Source organism: Muscardinus avellanarius (genome assembly GCF_963383645.1).
Source record: "Muscardinus avellanarius genome assembly, chromosome: 15".
Lineage (NCBI taxonomy): Eukaryota > Metazoa > Chordata > Mammalia > Rodentia > Gliridae > Muscardinus > Muscardinus avellanarius.
Genome location: NC_137801.1, coordinates 42,894,464 through 42,903,837, shown reverse-complemented (window position 1 = coordinate 42,903,837; position 9,374 = coordinate 42,894,464).

The window sequence follows — 9,374 nt, the reverse complement described above, 5'->3', positions numbered from 1 at the left end:
TTTGTAGTACTGAGGATTAAACCCAAGGGCCTTCTACCTCTGAGCTACACTCCTAGCCTGTTTTTTTTATTTTTTTAAACAGGGTCAGGCTAGTGTGATGAGAGTCTCACTACTTGCCAAGGCTATCCTCAAACCTCTAATCCTCCTGTGTCAGTCTTGCAAATATTGAGATTACTGGTATACATCACCATGCCTGACAGGAATTGCCATTTTACACATGAGAAAATTTGAGGCTTAGCGAGTACAATTAGTTCATACAATATCACTCACTAGGAAGAAAATTCAGGACTAACACCTTAATTCTTTCTTTCTAGCAAAGTTTTTTGTTTTGTTTTTTTAATATCTGCACAAAGCTTTGAAAGGCAGCATGTTTGAGTCTCCAAACACTCTGATTTTGAAGAATCCAGATTAAAACGACTTTCACTTTTAGCCTATGTGTGTCCTTAAAGCATTTGTGGGCTTCTTGTTTGCAGCACACACTTGGGTATTATGTTTTATCCATTCAGCCACTGTATCTTTTGACTGGAAATTTTAATCCATGTATACTCAAGGTTATAATTGATAGGTAAGGACTATAGAGAATTATCAAGTCACAGAGGCATATAACAAGATAAAAGTAACAAAAGAGCTACAACAACCAGAAAGTTGATGTTTTAATATCAGTAACTCAGCCAATATCTGCCTGTTTTAAATTTAGATTCCTCTATTTTTAGTCACATTTTCCCCTCAAAACTGCAAAGGCAGGTCCCAATTTCTCTCTTCTCTGCTTATTCCAGGAATTGAAAAGTATATTCTGCCTGACTCCAGTAGGAGTAAAGCCTAAAACAACAGATATCCCCAATGAAGGGAAGCTCTTATTTCACCTGTACCTCATTCTAAGAACAACAAATCACCCAACACCTACCTTCTCTGCACTTACCTTTCCTGCATCTGAGAATGAAAATGGTAACCCTGACCACACACCAGGACCTGATAGATTGATTTTGTGAGTGAAATTGCTTGTAACTTTTTTTAACATTAAGTATCATAGTCACCACTATGATGTTGGGCAATGAATTTTTGCTTGTACTAGGAGGAAGATCCCAGAACCCAAATTAAAAGATCCTTTTAAGGATTCTTAGAGCTAGGACAGTGCATAGGAAAAAGAATTCTCTCTCTCTCTCTCTCTCTCTCTCTCTCTCTCTCTCTCTCTCTCTCTCTGTGTGTGTGTGTGTGTGTGTGTGTGTGTGTCTTTCCCTCCTTCAAAGGAACCTTATCATGAATACTAGAAAATGTCAAAATTAAAGATGGATCTATCAAATAAAAAATGTTCCAGAGGTTTTGATATGTTGTATCTCTATTTTTATTTTTTCTAGAAATTTCTTGATTTCATCCCTTACTTCTTTTATGACCCCATTCTTCCTTCAGCAGTGTGATGTTCAGGCTCCACATGTTTATGTGGGTCTTCTTATAGTTAATTTATAGTTTCAATCTACTGTGGTCTGAAAAGACACAGGGAAGTGTGTCACATATTTTGAATTTGCTAGTGCTCACTTTGTAGCCCAGCATGTGATCTATTTTGAAAAAGGTTCTGTGAGCAGCTGAGAAAAAATGTGAACCCTGCTGTAGTTGGGTGGAATATTCTATATATGTTTAATAGGTCTACTTGGTTTTTGGTGTTTTTTAGGTCTGAGATATCTTTACTGACCTTTTGTCTAGAAGATTGGTCTAGAGGTGTGAAAGGGGTGTTGAAGTCTCCTAGTATTAAATTTTATGTGTGACTTAATGTTACAAAAAGTTTGTTTTATGAAAGTAGCAATACATATGCTTGGGGCATAAATGATGACTATCATTATTTCCTCTTGCTGGACTGTTTCTTTTACCAGTAAAAAAAAAATGACCTGCTTTGTCTCTTCTGACAAGCTTGGGTTTAAAGTCTAACTTGTCTGATATTATAGTTGCTACTCCTGCTTGTCTTCAAGTTTCATTGGCATGAATTACCTTGCTCCAGCCCTTTACCTTTAGCTTGTTACTCTTTATACTTAAGGGTGTTTCAGGCAGAAGATAGATTGATTCTTGATTTTAATTCATTTTGCCACTTTATGTTTTTTTAATTAGGGAGCTAAGTCCATTTATATTCAGTGTATTTATTGAGAGATAATTTTTAATTCCTAACATGTTGAGTTTTAACTTCTGTTTGAGGTAGTGTTTGTGCTTCTTTGCTTAACTGTTTGCTTGATGGAAATTATTATTTCTTTAGTTCTGGTATACATTACTTATTTCTTCTTTGCAGTTAATTGAGTATTTTCTCTAGTGCTGGTTTAGAAGACATAAATTCTTTCTGTTTCTATTTGTTGTAAAAAAATTTTTATTTCCCCATCAAATTTGAGAGATAAGTTTGCTGGGTAGAAATATTGGGCTAAAATTTGTTTCCTTTCAGAGTTTGAAATATGTCATCCCAGACTTTTCTGGCTTTCATAACTTGGTTTGAGAAATCTGGAGTGATTCTAATTGGTTTGCCTCTGGACGTCACTTGGTCTTTTGTTTTTATCGCCCTTAAAATTCTCTTGTTGGCTTCTACATTGGTCAGTTTGACTATTATGTGGTATGGTGAACCTCTTTTTTTATCGTGTCTAAAGGGGATTTTATAAGTTTTCTGTATCAGTATATTGACCTCTTCTTCTATGTTTGGAATTTTTTTTTTATTTGAAGGAAAGACATCAATACAAACTATAAACAACAAATTAGACAACATGGAGAATAGAATCTCAGTCTCAGAAATTGATCACTCCCAAAACTGAATGCATAGTGTATACTTTATTTTTATTTATTTATTTATTTTTGCGGGTCTGGGGATGGAACCCAGGGGAATTCAACCTCTGAGCTACACCCCCTGACCTATTTTTTTTTTTTTTTTTTTAATTTATTTTTTTATTTTATTGGTGCACTGTATTCATACATCATAGTGGGATACAAACTTTTGTAGACATACATGCACACATCGCCCAGTCAGCCCCCACCCCATTCCCTCCCCATCCCTCCTTCCCATGCTTGGCTTAGTGGTTGACATCTAGTATTATAGCAATTTATCCAAAATTAAAAATGATAATCTCACATAACAGTTTCATTTGTCTGATGCCAAGCTTTTGATGATTTAAAGATAACATTTCAATATTACTTTTTGCTTTCTTTCTTACCAGAGCATATTTTTTTCTGTTTTTTTGGTGAAACTATCATATATTTATATATTCATTTTTCAGAAAAAAATCTATCCTAATATGGAATATGAATTCTAGATACCCAAAACGATCTTGAAAAAGAACAAAGCTAGCAGATATATATTTTCTGATTTCAAACCATATAAAGCTACAATAATTGAAACAGTGTAGTACTGTTCTAAAGGCAGATATATAAACCATTGGAGTTAAATACAAGCCTAGAGCTAAATTCTTCCCTATATTGTCAAGTTATTTTTGACAAGGTTTCCACGAACATTTGGTGGTGGAAATAATAATCTTTTAACTAAATATTGTTGAAAAATAATAATTACATGGAAAAGAATAAAATTGGACCCTTACCTAATCCCATATACAAGTATTAACTCAAAATAGATAAAAGACCTAAATATAAATCTTAAGACTATAAACTTTTAGAAGAAAATCTGGGTCATAAAACCTCACAACATTGAAATTGGCAGTGATATCTTGGATATGATTTCAATGGCACAGGAAACAGAAGAATATACAAACTCCCTAAAAAATAAAAAAAAATATTGTATATCCAAAGACAATGTAAACAGAGTTAAAAGTTACTAATAGAATTGGATAAAATATTTCCAAATGCTATATCTGAAGGTATATTAATATTCTAACTAGAAATCCTAAAAATTAACAACAATAAAGTCAAACAATACAATTTAGAGATAGGTAAAAGACTAACATAAATAATGAATCTCCACAGATAACCAATCTTAGTTGTCTGTTGGATGGAAAATCTTGTTTCTCTGGTTCTGGTGAGTGTTACCTATTTCTTCTTTGTAGTTAATCTCTTTGAGTATTTTCTCTAGCGCTGGTTTTGAAGACATAAATTCCTTCAGTTTCTGTTTTTCATGGAAGCTTCTTATTTCTCCATCTAATTTGATAGAAAGTTTTGCTGGATAGGAAATTTTTGGCTGGAAGTTGTTTTCTTTCAGAGTTTGGAATATGTTACTCCAAGCCCTTCTGGCTCTCATGACTTGGTTTGGGAAGTCTGGAGTGATTCTAATTGGTTTGCCTCTGAATGTCACTTGGCCCTTTGTTTTTGTTGCCTTTAAGATTCTCTGCTTGGCTTCCACATTGGTCATTTTGACAATTATGTGGCGTGGGGATCCTCTTCTCCGATCCTGTCTAAAGGGAGTTCTATAAGTTTCCTGGACCTGTGTATCAACCTCTTGCTCTAAGTTTGGAAAATTTTCTGCTATTACTTCCTTGAAGAGATTGTTGATCCCTTTGGTATCACTTTCTTTTCCCTCCTCTATTCCAATTATTCTTAGGTTAGCTCTCTTAAGATGGGCCCATATTTCTTCAATGTCAGATTCCTGCTGTCGGATATTTTTTCCGAGATTAGAAACCATGCGTTCATTTTTGGATTGCTCATCTTCTAAGAGCGAGATTCTGTTCTCCATGTGGTCTAATCGGTTGTTTGTGCTTTGAATTGAGGCCTTTACTTCATTAATTGCATCCTTTATCTCTTTTTGGCTCTCTCTGAGTTCTTTTCGAAGCACCTCTATTATTTCTACAGTTATTTTCCTGATTTGATCTTCTAGAAATCTCTGATTTTCTGTTTTATCAGGTTCTGATGTTGTGGGGTTGTGGGCGGCATTCATTGCTCCAGTATTATTCCTCTTTCCCATGATTTCGGATGTTTGTGCCTTCTCTGGGTTCTTCCCTTGGGTCACTATAACTTCACTTAAGGTGTTCTGGATCTCGAGTCAGTAGTATCTCAGACCTCACTACTCCTTTACTGGGTTTTATCACAGAGTCTCTGACCCAGGGAGTCAATAGAGGCTGCTTTAAACTATGGGGGGTGCCAGGTTGCACGTTCTCCTATGGTGTGGTATCTCTGCCACCACCACTCCCTCACTGGGTACAGTGAGTACCTCAGTGAGGTACAGTACTGGGATTTCTCCTCTGTGGCCCACAATTTGACTCACTGTTCTTGAGTACGCAGATGTAGCTGTGCTGGATTCGGCGAATTCACTGCTGCTACCGCCGCCGGTGGCAATATGGCGCCGCGGCCACGCCCTCGGCCATGAGGCTGGCGTATTTTTTCTTCTCTGGTTTTTATTTCCACTCTGAATCCCTGCAGCGTGGGCTGAGCTCAGCCACTGGGAGCTTTAAATCCTCTCTGCGCCGAAAGATCCCGCCTGGCTGTTCCGCAGCGGCTCACCTCGGCTTGCTGTAGCCATCCGATGAGTTCGCCGCTGCCGCCGGCAGTATGGCGCTGCTGCCGCGTCCTCGGGCGCGTGTGTCTCCTCTGTGGCCCTGAGCTCTGTTCTCAGTCAGCTTTCTCTCTGGAGCCTGGTGGTTTTTTTGTTTTTCTGTTGATGGTGTTTTCTGGCTATGAAAGGCGCTGGTTTTGTGGTAATGGAAATTGGTTGTTAGCAGGGCTCTTAAGCCCTGCTTTTCTCGGTCGCCATCTTCCTGGAAGTCCTCTATTTTTTATTCTTTATTTTGAAACTGGGTCTCACTGAGTTGCAGAGGGCCTCACTAAGTAGCTGAGGCTGTCCGCGAATTGCAATCCTCTGATCCTCCAGTCTCAGCCTCCCGAATCCTGGAATTACAGGCATGCACCACCATGCCCGGCTCATAGTGTATAATTTAGAAACAACAATTTGACAGTATGAATTGGACATTGAAGAGATATGGGCACATCTTAAAAGAGATAACCTAAGAATAGTAAACATAAAAGGGGTCAACTAAAGGGATCAACAATCTTTTTCAAAGTAGTAATATCAGAAAATTATTAAAACACCAAGAAAAAGGTTGATCCATAGGTACAAGAAAATTATAGAACCCTTTTAGACCAGATCAGAGAAGAAGTTCACTATGCCACATAATAGTCAAACTGGCCAACACTAAAGCCAAGGAGAGAATCTAAAAGGCAGCAAAAACAAAAGACCAAGTGACATTCAGATGCAAACCAGTTAGAATCACTCCAGACTTCCCAAACCAAGTCATAAAAGCCAGAATGGCCTGGAGTAACATATTTTGAGGATTGTCTATTCAGCTCATTTGTCCATTTTTTATTGGTATTTTTTTAGTGTTAAGCTTTTTAAGCTTGTTGTATATTCTAGATATTAGTCCTTTATCAGAGAAATAACTGGCAAAGGTATTCTTGCATTCTGCAAGCTCTCATTTTAAACTCCTGGTGGTTTTATTTGCTGCACAGAAGTTAATTTTAGGTTGAGAAGATCCTATTTATAAATTGTTATTTTAATTTCCTAAGTTTTAAGGTTCTTATTTAGGAAGTGTCTATTAATACCTATATACTGGTTTATTGATCTTATGCCTACTAATAGTAATTGAAAAATTTATGGCCTAATTTCTAGGTCTTTGATCCATCATAAATTGACACTAATGGAGAATAAGATGTTATAGTTTAATTCAATTCTTTCTCAAATGAAATAATTTGAAATGCCTGTCTTTTTTTTCAGTATTTAAGTTAGCAAATTTATTTATTTTTTTTGTTGTTGTTGTTCCTGAGGATGGAACCCAAGGACATTCTACCTTCAAACTACACCCTAAATTTTTGTATTCATTTATTTTTTAACAATTTTTTATTGAACATAAGTAGTATACATTTATACTATATTTGGTGCCCTCTCCCCCCCGCCCCCTTCCCCCCCCCACCAATGGTTGTCCAGGTTAACCATGTCTTATTCATAATTTTACACATGTTCAGGTGTAGAACCTCATTAATCCAGATCAGCCTTTCTCCTCTCCTATCTTTCCATTAAAACTTAGCTAGTATTTCCCCTCTAATATCTGGGGTCCTACTGGTATCCTTTGTGTTTTCTAGTTTGGGCATATTAGAGGAAACATGTGTATCTTCTCCTTCTGTGCTTGGCTGATCTCACTTAACATGATGCTCTCCAGGACTTTCCATCTCCTTGCAAATTATATAATTTTGTTCTTCTTTATGGCTGAATAGAATTCCATTGTGTGTATTTCCCACAGTTTTGCTATCCATTCATCTGTTTGAAAAGATTGTTGATCGCTTTAGTTTTGCCTTTTGTTCCCTTTTCTATGCCTACTATTTTTAGTTTAGTTCATTTAAGATGAAACCATATTTCTTCAATGTCCAATTCATGCTGTCGATTGTTTTTTCTAAATTATATACAACTCATTCATTTTTGGAGTGATCATCTTCTAAGAGCAATATTCTATTCTCCATTTGATCTAATCCATTTTTATAGTTTGCATTGATGCCTTCATTTCAATTATTGCATCCTTTAATTCTTTCAGGATCTCTTTAAATTCTTTTTGGAAATCCTGTATAATTTATACTGTTAAGTTTCTGATGTTTTACCTGCTGGCAGTCTCTGAAATTCTGTGTTGTCATGTTCTGTTATTGTGGGGTTGTGAGAGCTCATTACTTCCTTGTTATTCTTCCTTCTCATGATTTAGATGTTTTTATCTGTTGCTTTTGATAAATATCTCTCAGTCTGTAGGTGTCAGCTGGTATATATAAGAGCAACTTGAGTTGCATTCAATGATGAAGGTTGAGTGAGGAGGAATGGGAAGTCATAAATGCAAGAATATGGTAAAGCCACAGATAGGACTGAATAGAATGAGAATATGAGTTTGGTAAGGTAGTACATAGTAGAGTTTAGAGATAGTGAACATGTAGTAGGATTTTAGTAACCAATGTAGAATATTTTGTATAGTTATATGAAGTGGATTTAATACAAGATAGAATAAAGAAAAGAAAAAGAAAAGGCATAGAGAGAAGAGAGTCCGATTGTACATGGAAGAGGCTTATTAAAAGGGTGGCGAAGAGAGCAAACAAACAAGCATACACACACACAAAAATAAAACAAAACAACAACAAAATAATGCAACCATACAAATATATGAATATTCAACAGACTTGGCCTCTGCAATCTCTCTCTGTGCAGATGCCAAGTGTAATCAGCATTTTTCCTGCTGCAAGCCTGGTTTTCTGGGTTTCTCTCTGTCTATGCAGATTGATGGTATTAATGAAGATGGATCTAGATCCTTAGTCTCTCCCTGCCTGTGTAAGTTGTGGGTTCTCCTGGGACCAAACCCAGTGTATACATAGGAGTCCCTATTCTCCACAGCTGGGGCTGAGTAGGTTTGACTTCTCCCCATTCACCACATTTGGGTGCTTTGTGGTATGGTAATCTCAAAGGTTCCTTTAGAGCTCTGAGCCCGAGGGACTGTAGGCCTTTTTGTCTGATTGTCTCTGGGTACTATTTGCTAATCTGAACCTCTGCTATATCCAACAGCAGACTCTATCCCCACCTTGGCTGGGTTGAAACACAAAGTCTCAGACTGACCCTTCAAGTTTATCAAGGCTGTGAGATTTCCTGTTGCCATGCTGGATGGTCACCTGCAGATACAATGGATTCACTTACAGTATGGTTGAGCACTACTCTGGAGTGAACTCAGCTGCCACTGCTGCTAATTGTAGCCAGTGTATTCACAAGAGGAAATAATGTCTTACAATTTCAATGAGCTGCAGCGTTTACACCATTTCAAGTAATTGTTGTTATTGTTTTTATTCCAGTGGGTCTCTGGCAGTCCTGGCATGTTGAGGCAAGATGGTGCCACTGTGGCACACATGGCTGTAGCTGTTTGAGGTGGGCAGGGTCCTTTTCTCCTCTCTGATCAGCCTTCTACCTTTTTTTCTGCTTCCTTTCACTTGCTGTGCTCTTTTGAAATTTATGCTGGTTTCTTTTTCTTTCTTTCTTTTTTTTTTTGTCAGTATGCTGTTTTCATAGCAATAGAGACCAAGTGTCAGCAAGACTAATAAGTGCTGGTTCCCTTAGTCGTCATCTTTCCAAAGTCCCTTACATAGCACATTCTAAGATGCTCCACACCCATTATCATCCCTTAGCTCCCTACCCCAGCCAAGTTATTTTCAGCAAATTTCCAGAAATAACTTTTTTAAAAAATCTAGAATTTCCCACTATATGAAACATATTTTTAATTATTTTGAAATTTAGACATGTACTAAATCAATACATTTAGATCCATACATCAGTATAGTTTCTATCCTGTCAGTAGACTGTTCTTAGCAGCCTAGAACTTTCAGATGAACACTAGATATGAACCATGTTGAGTGTCACTGTACATAATCAAAGATTTAGGAAAGTTTTGTCTTATTTTATT